Below are 14,191 nucleotides of genomic sequence, written 5' to 3'. Positions count from 1 at the left end.
TTTCCCTTGATCTCTCTGATCGCTTTGGTCAGCCCAGTCACGATGAATGACCTAATAATGATGAGTAGTCACACTTAATCCAGAGCATCAGTTAAGTAGAAACGCGTGTGTGTGTGTGTGTGTACCCATACACTTGTGTTTGTGGCCTAGGAGGAAAACATTCTAGAAAGAGACAGAAATGCCAGCAGATAGATAATAATGCAATATGATATAGTGTACTAAGCCAAAAATGTTTTTTCTGTCTTACAAATGTGGTTTTCTTCACAACCCCGCGACTAAAAGTGCGGCTGCCTGAGGGGGAGGGCCTGAGTCAGATCTCCACATCCCCTTCGGCCCCCTTTACCAGCCCCCTCCCAGCGGCTCACCCTCACTGATGATCAGAAGAGGGAGGAACACCCTTCTAGGGAGAACAGTCAGACCCAGAAAATTCACCAACTAAAAGGGGAATCGACTTGGGTGGGAGTTGGGGGGCTCCACGGCTGCTCTTTGAGAAATGTCAGGAAACAAGAACTGTACCAGGAGACAGGCTCCAGACATGGCCAGTTTGGAAAAGGCGGATTCCAGACAAAGGGTCACAGACCCCAAAAAGAGCCCCACACTTATCCTCCTGGTGACGCGGTGTCTGTGCGGTGACTGTGATGGGTGCTCACGGGATGCCTGTGCAGCCAGAATCCAAGTTCCCAAGGTGGGACCTGAGCTGGTTTCTGAGAACCTCTGGAGGAGAGCTGTGAGATGGACAATTGGGTGGAGATGCGCCAGAGTCATTGTCACCTGGAAGAGGCTTGCCTGACTCCTACTCCTGCTGCCGGGGCTTGTGCTGGAGGGACTGTGTGACTCCCAAGATCCTTGGCACAAGGATGTGAAAGTCGTGTTCCTCAGACTGCTCCCCCTACCCCGGGCCTGAGCCAGACCCTCAGGGCTGCTGCCCATCCACCTCCCGCTCAGCCTTATCCCATGGCTGAGGGGTGTGCCTCCTGAGTGTCCCTTGTATCAGCCCCTGATGCTCCGTGTCTCTACCCTGCCTGGGTCAGAGGTCACAGCTTCTCACCTTGCTCACTGGACACCCTTCCGCCTGGCCCCCAGTCCTAGTCTCCAGCCCTCCTCCTCCTGCTCGCCCTGTCCTGCTCCAGCTTAAATGCTTCAGTAGCTCCCAGGAGCCTTTGAGATAAAGTTCAAACTCCCTAATTTAGCACTGGAGGCCTGGCCTGCCTCCAGCCACTCCCTGCCAGACACCCTGCCTTCCGGCCAGGCTGAGCCACCTGCGGTTCCTAAGTGTTCACAGCGACCCACACCTTGTGGCCCCCTGTGTGTGGCTGTCAGATCAGATCGCATTTCAGCTCCTCTTCCAAAGCTGAAGACAGCATCCTGAGTGGAAGCCGCCAAAGCTCACAAAGAGGCGGGGCGCGTGCGCCCGGCAAATGGTCGATCTGCCCAACAATCACGGGAAATGGGTCATTCAGCGTAAGAGTAAACTTCTCTGCCCCCGATCTGGTAAATAAAAATCACAAACCTTCCTCTTTTCTTGGTATTAAATTACTTCTCATATTTTAGAAAATCACTTTAATTTCTTTATACAAGAACCACAAGACAGTCATAAATACATGCATAAACCTGGAGCAAGAGAGGAAAAAAAAGGCTACCTCCTCCAGGCAGCCTTCCCTGACCACCTAGATGGACATGGCTGCCTCCAAGATGCCCAAACCCTTGGTTCCCAACACCCCACAGTAACCAGCTGGCCTGACCTGACTTCCCCAAGGTTCTGAATTTCCAGGGCAGGGAAGGGAGGTCACCTGACTGTGGTCCTCCATTCCCCAGCACAGAGAAACAAGATCCTCAATTTGTCAAAGAAATGAATGGAGCTCACTTAGGACCTGTGTTCACATACCTCATGAAATCCTTAGGGACAAGTCAGAAAGTTAATGCACGACAGGTCTGCCTGGGCTGGCTGTATTGAAGAATCTGGCTCAAGGACCCTTGATGGGAAAAAAAATAAATAAACCCAGGTCAGACAAAAAGACTGGACTCAGCATGAGCCATGGGGGGGCGGTGACTGCTAAAGAGGGCAGGGCAAGCACAGGTGAGGGGCGCGGGGCCTTGGGAACCCTGGCAGGTCTGCAGGCTGGATTTAGAGATGGTTACCCACCCAGAGGAGGGCCGAGGGCACACAGACACCTTCACAACAGGGCTGCGTTCCTCCGAGGTGGCTGCAAAAGCCAGTAACGATGGCATCTTCAGTGTCAGCAGAGCCCTAGGCGCCGACAGCAGACAGCAGCTAGTTGGCTGGAAATGCAGTGAGGGTTTCCCACTCGGTTGTGAATAGTTGTTGGAAAATGTGTGGTTGACAGGGAGAACTAAAGGCCATGACACTGTCAGCCCCTCTTCTCCTGGCCTGACCCGGTTCAGTTTTCCCCACCCCAGAGATGGAGTGACTCCCCAGCCCAAGGGTCACCCCAGAGCACCCTCGACCCTGTGCCCCTCTGCTAGGGCTGGCACTCCCCGCCCCCCAGCTTCTCCCAAACCCCAGCCAGGCCCACTTGCCCCACCCTGCTCGGCCATGCTTGGAGTATAAGGCAGACTCCCAGGTGGGCTGACCCCTGCCTGGCCACAGCCGATAGCTGCCCGCCATCAATAGCACAGTGTCCCCGGCACACAAAGAGCCTTACTCAGGCTCCGTGGAGTGGCTGTGAAAATCACCGAGGTGCAGTTCCAACCTCAGAATTACTCAGCAGCCCTTTCCTGCGTCACTGGTTCCTTTTGGGATTCCATGAGGGGGCCCTTCCTAACCTTGCGCTCGATTCTCAGGCCCCCTCTTCCCGTCCATGCACCCCCTTCTCCTCTCTCCAGGCCCAGTCACCTGGTCTCTTCCTCCATGGAGCCAATAAACATCATTGGGCATGAAATAAGGCCCCCCTTTCCCCTCACCCCTACTTCTGTATCTTTGCCCACCTCACCTCCTCCCCAGGGTCTTCAGGGCAGGAGCTGGGGGTGGGGGAAGTGCCCACCCCTTGCCCCTCTCTGTGCCATTGATCTGGCCCCAGTGCTTCATCAACCATCCTCTGTCCTGTGAAACACAGGCTTCTCTCTTTCTGCCTCCAGACATGGCCCAGCCTCTCCTTCCTAATAAAAGACTTCTTCAGTCCTGCCTCCTCCCCTTAGCCATAGCCAGACCCCTTTTATTTTATTCTATTTATTTAATTCTTGAAAAATGTAATGCATTCCTATGACATTTGATGTACAAATACGGTCCCTCCCATCCTTGCCCTCTTCCCACTCCTGATCCCTTTACTGTTGGCAGTTTCCTCATTATTCTTCCAGGAGAGTTAACTTTTACGAGAATATCTTCATATAATTCTTCCTCCTTTAAACAAATGAGACATAATTCACATACCATGAATCTCTCTTTTATATAATTAAGTGGGTTTTTTTAAAAAGCATGTTCACAAGTTGTACAACCATCACTTGGTCTAATTCAAGAGTATTTTGATCACCCCAGAAAGAAATGCCATACCCATCGGCCGTCACAACCCACTCTCTCCTCTGAGACCCTGACAGCCATCAACCTCCTTTCCACCACTATGACATTACCTCTCCTGGATGTTTCATATAAATGGAATCATATAATATGTGGCCTTTTGACTGGCTTTTTTCACTTCAGCATAATAGTTTCAAGGTTCATCTATGTTGTAGCATGTTTCAGTACTTTATTCCTTCTTATGGCTAAATAATGTTCAATTGTATATATACACCACCTTTTTGTTTATCCACTGATTAGTTGATAGGCATTTGTTTCCAGTTCCTGGTTAAAATGGATAATGCTACTATGAACATTTGTGTATATTTTTGTGTGTTCCAGTTCTTTTGGTTATACATCTGGGAGTGGAGTTGCTGGATCATATGGTAATTCCACATGTCATTTCTTGAGGAATAGTCATACTGTTTTCCACAGCAACTGCACCATTTTACATTCTACCAGCCATGTATGAGGGCTCTGATTTCTTCTTGTCCTTGCCAACACCTGTTACTTTCGGGTGGTCATAATCGTGGTGTTATAACTATTCTAGTGGGTGTGAACAAGTATCTCATAGTGGTTTTGATTTGTATTTCCCCAAGGACAATTGAAGTCAAGCATCCTTTCATGCGCTTTTCATCCGTGTATCTTCTTTGGAGAAATGTCTGTTTAGATCTTTTGACCATTTTTTAAATTGGATCATTTGTCTTTTCACTGTTGAATTGAAATGAGTTCTTTATATACTCTGGAAGTAGTCCCATATCAGATTTATGGTTTACAAAATTTCCCTCCTGTTCTATAGATTGTCTTTTCACTTTCTTGATGGTGTTCTTTGAGGCACGATTTTAATGAAGTCTTATTTGCCTGTCTTTTCTTTTGTTGCTTATGCTACTGGTGTCATATAAAAGAAACCACTGCCAAATCCAAGGTTATGAAGATTTACCTCTATGTTTTCTTTTAAGAGTTTCATAGCTTTAGCTCTTAAATTTAGGTTGATTCAGTTTGAGTTGGTATTTGTATGTGACATGAAGTAAGGGAACAGCTTCATTCTTTTACACGTGGATATCCAGTTTCCGAGCACCATTTGTATTGCATGTAGAGAATATTCAAGACCAGACCTACTGAATGGTCTTGGTATCCTTGTCAAAAAACAGCTGGTCATAAATGTATGGGTTTACTGCTAGACTGTCGCTTCTGTTTCCGTGACCTCTGTGTATGTCTGTCCTTGTGCCGCTACCCAACAGGCTTGATGACTGTAGCCTTGTACTAAGTTTTAGAATTAGGAATTGTGACTCCTCCAACCTTAGTCTTTTTCCGTTTTGTTTTAGCTATTCTGGATTCCTTGCATTTTTCCATGTGAATTTTTGGGTCAGCTTGTGAAAAAAAGCTAAAAAGAAAAAAAAAAGCAGCTTTTGAGTAGGATTTCAGTAGGGATTGCATTGAATCTGTAGATTCATTTGAGAAATACTGCTAATTGCATAACAGGTAGTCTACTAATCCATGAACATGGATGTCATTCTGTTTATTTAGGTCTCTAATGTCTCTCAGTGACATCTCATGGTTTTTAGTATATCTTCCTCCTCTCTGTTAAGCCTGCACCCGCCTGGATTTCGACTGAGTGGTCTGCACTTGCTTTCTCAGCGTCCCCTCCATCACTTGCCCCCTGGCCTACTGCTGTCAGATGTCCATACCACCACCCTGTGGACACACTCTGATCCAGGTCCTCAGTGACCCGGAGCTGACTGCCCAGGAGAGCACCTTCCTTCTGGAAAGAAGTCTTCTTCCCATGGACCTCTGAGATCACGTGCCACTTTGGAGCAATCCTTTATTAAAGCACCTTCTCACGTAGCTTTCACAATGCCCTCTCCTGTTCTGCCCTCCTCACTGACTCTTCTCTCCTCCCTCCTCTTCCCTTTCCCCCGCCAGCCCCATAGATATTGGGGTTCTGTCCTTGACCACCATCTCTTCCGCAAGAATGCGTTCCTCTCAGGTGAACGCACCGACCCCCCAAGGGCTCAGCCTCTACCTTCACCTCGGAGCTCCTAAACCTCTTCCTCCAGCCCTGCCCTCTCTGGACGCAGGGGCCTTGAGACTTCCCCTCCCCCGTCTCTTCTGGGCAGCCCGGCCTCCTCTCATGTTTCTGAGTTGAGTTAGTGATCACGTCCAATTCAGAAACAAACCTCGGGGTCACCGTGTTTCACTCTCCCCTCTTGCCCTCACTTCCCAAATCTCACCCGTCATCACATCCTATGGTTTCTGCCCCCTCAGTATTCTAAAGGCACATCTGGAGCCGCATAGAGCAGACTCCTGCCTTCAGCCCTGACTCCACGCATGGGGGAGCAGAGTGGGAATGCTGCCACCTAGCCCACAGCATCGGAAGCATGAATGCCACATGGAGGATGCAGGCTGCAGGCTCAGAGGAGGGGGAAGGGAGGCGGGTGCACACTGGGCTCTGAAGGATGGAGGTCAGCAGGGGAGGAGGGAAGACCACGCCCGAGTGTGGGGTTCAGGAGCAAGTCAGTCCTGGGCGAGGCGGGAGGGAGGGCGCAGGAGGGCAGACGGAGGCTGGCCGGTGTGGCTGGGAGGCTGGCTGTGCTCAGACGCAGCGAGGCTGTCATTCATCCTTATTATGCTCCTGTGACTGTGGATGTGGCACTCAGCACCAAAGCCTCGGCTTCCTCACCCGACACCTGGGGTATGGTGAGGATCACCCCCGATCACGCGTGTGCAAATCCTTCACAAACGGTACGGAGGCCGGACAGGCCTAAGGCAGCCCAAGGCCAGAAAGGGAAGCAGGTGAAGGTCACAAGGACCAAGTGCAAGGGCTCAGACTTTACTGTTGAGATGCGGTGAGGACATTAGGTGGGAATGCTCAATTCCAGCAGACAGAAACCAGAAGGGAACAGACTGGCTGTTGTCATGGGTGGCTCTGTCTGCAGCAGAGCTGGGCCCTCGGGACCCAGGAGGATGCCTGTGTCTCTCTGGGTTTTCCTCTTTCTCTCTTGCCCCCCTACCTGCTGCATCTCTCACCTCCACTTCCCTCTTGGCATTGGGGAGCCCGTGGCCACCTCAGCCTCACTCCTCTTGGGCACCAAGCCCCAGAGCCTCCTTGCTGGCTTCACAGCAAAGCTTTGACTTGTCAGGTGGGTCCCTGCCCATCCCAGAACCAATCAGGCAGGTGGGTGGTGTTCTCTGATTGGCCAACAGGAGCCTGCCCTCCTCCAGTTGGGGTGGGAGCCAAGTGATGGGGTGGGTTTGGGAGGGAAGGTTCCCAGGGGCCAGGCTGTGGGCCAACATAACCTCTCCCCCTGCAGGGAGTCTCGGGGCTTCTGAATAGAGTTGATTAATCCTCCTGTGAAGGGCGGGGAGGGATGAGGAGGGCAGACCTGGGCAGTGGCCAGGGGGGCCTGTCTCATAGAGGACGGCCCGGGCACCCCACAGTTCCCAAGCTGTTCTTGCCTCTCCACAGAGCCTCTGTCTTCAAGCTCACAGGAGTCCTGAGAAGTAGGGAGGGCTGACGCAGCTGTGCCCGAGGTCAGGGTGAGCAGCTTTCCCAGCATTCACGGGAGTAACGGTCCTGGACTCGCAAACCATTAGGCTGTACTCCAGGGAGAGATCTGTATGGGAAACACACAGCAGCAGCGTCTGGGGCCGGTAGCAGGCATGGACCCTCTCTCCCCGCCAGCAAGAGATGGGATGGGAGAGGCTCACACTGGGTGAGGGGCTGCAGGAGGAGCGCAGAGCCTGCTCGGGCCCAACATGGGCCTCAAGGAAGCACCATGTACCAGCCATGGGAGTCTGGCGCAGGGATGGTCCAGGCGGGCTTCACGGAGGCGGCTGCCTGGAGTCCTCTGAGCACCCAGGATGCGCTGGGGGCTGGGATGAAGACGCGCAGCCCGGGAGCCAGAGGGGCGGCCCCAGCGAGGGGCGGCGGGCCGTGGTGTGGACCGGAGCGCTCGGACGGCAATCCCCGCGCCCCACCTGGGGGCTCCGGGAGCGCAGGTGAGGCTCCGGCCAGCAAGCGCGCCGCCAGCCCGGCCCGGCCTCCTCCGGCACTCTCCCGGCGCGCGGCCCCGGGATCCCCGCCGCCGTCGGGCGATTTGGGCGCGTCAGCAGAGCGGAAACGGGGAGCGGCGCCAGCCCGGGGCGGCGGGGACGCGGCCTGGCAGCGACCGGCGGCCCCGCAGGTTCTGTTCCGCCCGCGTTTGTGTTGGCAGCTGCCCGCGGCGCGCGGCCGGGCCGATGAAAGGGCCCTCTGTCTGCGCCCCAGCGGCTCCGCTCGCCTTTCATTCTTAATATAATCTTCACTTCATTTTTACCCGAGCAGAGGTTCTCTTGGAATTCTTCCCCTTCTTCCAAAAATACATGTGCGTGTGCGTGTGTGCGTGTGTGCGTGTGTGTGTGTGCGTGTGTGTGTGTGTGTGTGTGTGTGAAGTTCCTTCACGGTGAAGGTCGGGATTGTCCCGGGGAAGGGAAGTGCGAAACCCGAGGCGGATTCAGGGCGAGACACAGAAATGCCTTTCTTCCCGAGCAGGGGCCTCTCCGGGGATCGCCGCCTCCGCTAGGGTGTCCCCCCATCCCGGCCCTGGGGTCTGGAGCGAGAGGATTCTGTCTGTCCACACCCCAGTCCGAAACAAAGTAGGCTGTTTGGAGGAGAGGGACGGTGGGCAGGGGGTGGGGTGCTTCTCCAGGGGTCCCTGCCCAGAGCTAGTCGGAAATCACCTTGGTCAGGTGTGGCCAGCACCGACTATCCTCCCAGAAATGGGTACAAAGGAGACAGGGCCCCTGGGTTCCCGGTTCTGGTTGGGCAGACTTCACTCTACTGAGGTCTGGAGGGAAACTGAGAACAATGACTGGAAGGAAAGCTGTCTCCAGCCAGCCCTCCCATTCACCTGGCTGGGCAGATGGGGAACATTCTAGATTTCACCAAGGACTGCCATTTGGAGAGGCTCCCACTTGAAGCAGCACAGGGCTAGGGCTTTTGATGCATGTGCCCAGGTCCTGGGCGTTAGGGATGGTCATCCATACAGAAGAGAAACCGAAGGCTCAGAGCAGCCCGGTTCCTTATCCCAAGTCCCGGAGCATGAGCATGCGACGGCCAGAACTGTGGGAGCAGGTGGCAAGAATCCTGGGTTCGCCCTTCTGTGTCAGTGTTTTGAGAGCCAGGAAATTTTGATTCCAATTCTTTAAAAAAAATTAATTTGTGCTTATATTTGGACTTGTGATTTGAGCAGTATAGCAGATTATATAACCTGAAAACTAGCCTGCCTTAAACATCTAGGAAATAAAAACAGCAAAAAAACAAACAAAAAAAAAACCCACCAACAGTATCCTTTTAAGTCCAAGAAATTAAGAACCAAAAGGAAATCTCCAAGAGCTAGAAATGAAGAGGGTAACAAAGGTAAATTGACCAGAGCTACCCTAATGGAGGAATAAGGGAGCCCTGCGGGCACAGGCAGAATGGGGGCAGGTTGACATTCAGAGAAGGTGATGCCGTGGAGCTCCCCAAAGTGGGGTTTGAAACAGAGACCTCAACTAAAGCTGGGCCTGCCTGGGGCTATGCCCTCAGTGAAATAACGTGCTAGGCCAAAAAGAAAAGGAGAAAACAAGACCTTTAGGCAGAAGAGGACAAGAGGAAGTTGGCCTGTGTCATCGTGGCTGGTAGAATATTTTTAAATCAGCCTCCTGGGGACTTCCCTGGTGGTCCGGTGGCTAAGACTCTGAGCTCCCAATGCAGGGGGCCTGGGTTTGATTCCTGGTCAGGGAACTAGCTCCCATATGCCACAACTAAAGCCCAGAACAACCAAATAAATATTTTAAAATAAATAAATAAATACATAAATCAGCCTCCTGAGAGTGTGTCAGCATAAGCCAGTGCTCTCACAAGTTTTAGATTCGGAGTGACTCTGCCTGTTAGCCTAGAACTAAGAGAGTAACATAAACATTGGTCCCCTGCTTAGTAACATCTGTGGGGTGCTTAACAGAAACAAACGTGCTCTAAAAGAGCAGGTCCTCAAATGGGGTCTGCAGGACTCATCAGATAAAGTCCTGGTGAAGATGAGTGGATAGTGCGCAGAAGAAAACTCAAGCCCAGTAAAAAGTCTGGAGATACAAAAACAGCAGATTAAACACCCAAAACCAATCTGATAGACACTTTATATTTTTTGTTTGTTTGTTTGTTTGACCATGCCATGTGGCATCTGGGATCTTAGTTCCCTGACCAGAGATCAAACTGGTGCCTCCTGTAGCGGAAGCATGGAGTCTTAACCACTGGACCTCTCCAGGAAAATACAAAATAAACATGTTTAAAATGATAAAGGAGTAAAAAACATGAGCAAAAATTATACAAACACAGAAGTATAATATCACTTACTTCTTGTTTAGTTGCTCAGTTGTGTCTGACTCTTTGCAACTCCGTGGACTGCAGCACATCAGGCTTCCCTGTCTTTCAATATTTCCCAGAGTTTGCTCAAACTCATGTCCGTTGAGTCAATAATGCCATCCAACCATCTCATCCTCTGTCACCACCTTCTCCTCCTGCCCTCAGTCTTTCCCAGCATCAGGATCTTTTCCAGTGAGTTGACTCTTCACATCAGGTGGCCAGAGTTTTGGAGCTTCAGTCGTTACAGTGAATATTCAGGACTGATCTCTGTTAGGATTGACTGGTTTGCTCTCCTTGCAGTCCAAGGGACTCTCAAGAGTCTTCTCCAACACCACAGTTCAAAAGCATCAGTTCTTCAGTGCCCAGCCTTCTTTATCACTTTCTTTTATAAAATTCCATTTTCCTCCGCGTGATCTTGCCACTGCATCTCCCATCATCAACAAGTAGAGTCTTTTCCTCCACCCCTTTAATCTAGGCTTCCTTTGCAACTTTATTTGACCAATAAAATGTGGCAAAGTGATGTTGGTTTTGAGCTTTGGCCCCAAGAAGCCTTGGGCACTTCCATTCACTCTCTTGAAAACCTTTGTGAATAAGCCCAGGATAGTCTGCTGGAGGACGAGGGGCAATGTAAAGCAAAGAAGTGCCATCCTAACTGAAGCCATCCCAGACCAGCCAAGGAGACCGCGTATGCATGAGTGAGCTCGGCCAAGACCAGAAGAACCACCCAAATGAGTCTGGCCCAAACTGGTGACGCACAGAATCATGAGCTAAATACATGATTATTATTTTAAACTCATATATTTGGGGGTGATTTGTTATTTATACAACAAAAACTTACTGATACCGAGAGTGTAAGAGATATGAATAGAATGAGAAGCTCTGTCCCGCATCTAAGAGGAGTTCCACGGGGCGGAGAACAGGCAGCTGGTGGAGAGGATATATTCAAAGAGAGAATGTCTACAGAATTCCAGTTTTTGTGAAAAATATAAATCCTCAGTTTCAGAAAGCGCTGGTTTCAGTAAGATGAATAAATTCAGAACTGCATGCATCACTGTGAAACTGCCACACACCATAAAGAAGATCTTAAAGACAGTGAGAGAGAAAAGACAGATTCCCTTCAGAGGAATGACAGGGACACTGCCAGGAGATGTGTTAGTGGCAGCATTAGGACAGTCTAAAGACTGTTTCAGAGAGTATCTTCAAATTACTGAGAGAACATAAGAGTGTACCTAGAAATTCTCTAGCTAAATCATTTATTGAAGAGAAAAGATAAAAATAAGATTTTTTTTTTTACAGAGACCAAAAGAGTTTACTATTAACAAACTTTTTACAGACTGACTATATATCTATATAAAAATCTGTGTCCTATATAGCCTTTGTAGCATATACATATCTCCTGTATATGGTATATATTATAACCCAGGATGGAATGGTGGTAAGAAAGAAGAAGCAAGGATAAACAAAAACACAAATAAAACTTAGCGTGAGTAAATATATTGATAACAGTAACCAATTTGAGGATATAAAAAGATGTGATTGAAGTATTAAACACCATTTAGGTGCCTAAATATTCAAACACTTAAATAAACCAGCTTGAATAATTTATGGGCCTGAAATGCCCAATTCATTCTGTGAGGCCAGTATTAGCCTGATATCAAAGTCAAACAAAGGCATACAAAAAAGAAAACTGCAAACTAATATCCTTTATGAATGTAAATGAAAAAAATTCTCAGTAAAATACAAGCAAACAATGTAGCAGCATATAAAAAAGATTATATACCATGACCACGTGGGATTTATTCTAGAAATACAAGAGGGGTTCAACAAACAAAAATTGGTCAAAATAATGCAAATGTATAAAAATATATGAACTAAATTGATAAAACTCTTATAAGAAAACAGGGATAATTTTTTTGACAATGGTTTCTAAGAATGACACCAAAAGCATGAGCAACAAAAGGAAAAAAAAGATTAATTGGACTTTATCAAAATTAAAACCTTGTGCTGCAAAGGATACCATCAAGAAAGTGAAAAGATAACCAACAGCATGGAGAAAACATTTACAAACCATATCTCTGATAAAGAACTCATATGCAGAACATATGAAGAACTCTAAGGAATACCCTGCTGGTGCAGTGATTAAGACCGCATTTTCACTGCCACGGGCCCAGGTTCAATCCCTCATTGGGGAACTAAGAGCCCATGAGCTACGTGGAGCAGCCAAAAAAAAAAAAAAAAAACTCAACAATGAATAAATCAACAACCCAGTTTAAAACAGGCAGAAGCTCTAAATGGATATTTCTCCAAAGCAGATATACAGATGGCCAGTAAGCACAAGATGCTCAACATCATTAGTCACTAGGGAAATGCAAACCAAACCCACAGAAACCACTTCACACCCACTAGAATGGCTATGATATTTTTTACTTATTTTTTTTTTTATGATATTTTTTAAAAGAAAAAAACAGTAAAAGGAGGTGGAGAAATTGGACCCTCATACATGACTGTATGAGAATGTAAAATGGGGCAGCTTCTGTGGTAACAGTGATCTGTTACCTATGATCTAGAAATCCCACATTTAAGTGTATTACCAAGAGAACTGAAAACATGTTCACACAAAAGTGCATACATAAATATTCATAGCAACATTAATCATAATAGCCAAAAATTGGAGGCAAAACTGATGCCTGAAGAAATAGAAAGGCTCAATAGACCTATAGTCATGAAATAAATTGAACTGGTGGTTTCACATCTTCAAAAATAAAACGCTAAGTTTAGGTGACTCTCTGGGTGATTTCTTACAGGTATTCAAGGAACATAAAATACAAGTCATGAGCAAAATATTCTGGAGAAGAGAAAAAGATGGGATGCTCAACTGACTCTTTTTACAAGGATGTTACAGTATTGAACCCAACATCAAACAAAAACTGTAGGGAGAAAAAAGGAAATTATAAATCAGTCTGTCTTAATAACATAGATGCAAAAATCCTGAGCAACTTTAGCAAATTAAATCCAACAGGTAAAAAAAGACATTATGACCAAGTTGGAAATTATACCGGATATACAAAGATTGTTCAGCGTTAGAAAGATCTATTAATATAATTCACCATGTAACCAGATTATAGGAGAAAAACCATATGAATGCGATAAATGCAGAGAAAGCGACTGATAAAATAATACCCACTTACGTTTAAGAAACAAAAACAAAAAGAACCCTCTCAATAAACCACAATCACAAGAGCATCTCCTTAATCTGAATCTCTGTTTTTGGTGAAAATGTGGAATCAACCTGCTGCTGCTGCTGCTAAGTCGCTTCAGTCGTGTCCGATTCCGTGTGACCCCATAGATGGCAGCCCACCAGGCTCCCCAGTCTCTGGGATTCTCCAGGCAAGAAAACAACCTAAGTATCCACAAATAAGTCAGTGATTAAAGAAATTCAAGTATTTTCCCCACATGACCAAATTTTACATTACAGTTAAAATGACAGAGTAGAGCTACATGTGCCAACATGGATAAATGTAAAATACACTATTGGTTTTTTTAAAAGTGTCTTTATCTTTTATGCAAGATACAATATGCAAGATACATATTGCCATTTTTACAGATGAAATTGCATGATTTCTATTTTGCTTTAAAATAATTGAGGGGAGTAACAGAAAGTGATAGGGGTTTTTATGAAGTATGTGTAGCCATAACTGATCACGTGGAAGCGAGGCTATGTGTCCATGGGGTTTTTTCTATTTTCATGGGGGCTCTTTTGCATACATTTGCAAAAAAGTGTGAAAAGAAAGCAAGTTGGAAAATGATATATTCAAAATTATAGTATTTACACAGTTTAAAAGCATGTAAAACCATACTTTATAGTGATACATATTTATATAGTTAAAAAGAAATTCATGGGAGTGACTAACACAAAATTCAGGGGGAGAGGAGGGAAAATGGGATGGAGAGATTTATACAGAGAACTTCAACTGGTTTTGTTTTATTTCTGAAGCAAATAATGCAAAATGTGCAGATTTAACAAAGCTGGATTGTATTAACTGTTGGTTATATAATTTTTTTCTGAATCCTTTTCTGAATGTCTGACACATTTGTTAAAAAAAAAATTTGGCTATTTACAAAGAGCAACATGAATACTCAGATGTACTTTATTACTAATGTTTGCACAAAGCAAAACTTATTCCTAAAGGTTAAGTCAATAAATGATTGTTATCGTAATTAAATAAATTTGCACTATAAAAAGTATACTAATAAAGTACTACTTCCATCTGTTCTGCGTATTGAGAAGCTCACACAAACTT

The sequence above is a fragment of the Dama dama genome, chromosome 10 (genome assembly GCF_033118175.1).
Source record: "Dama dama isolate Ldn47 chromosome 10, ASM3311817v1, whole genome shotgun sequence".
In the NCBI taxonomy this organism is placed as follows: domain Eukaryota; kingdom Metazoa; phylum Chordata; class Mammalia; order Artiodactyla; family Cervidae; genus Dama; species Dama dama.
Note: the sequence above shows the minus strand (reverse complement) of the source record.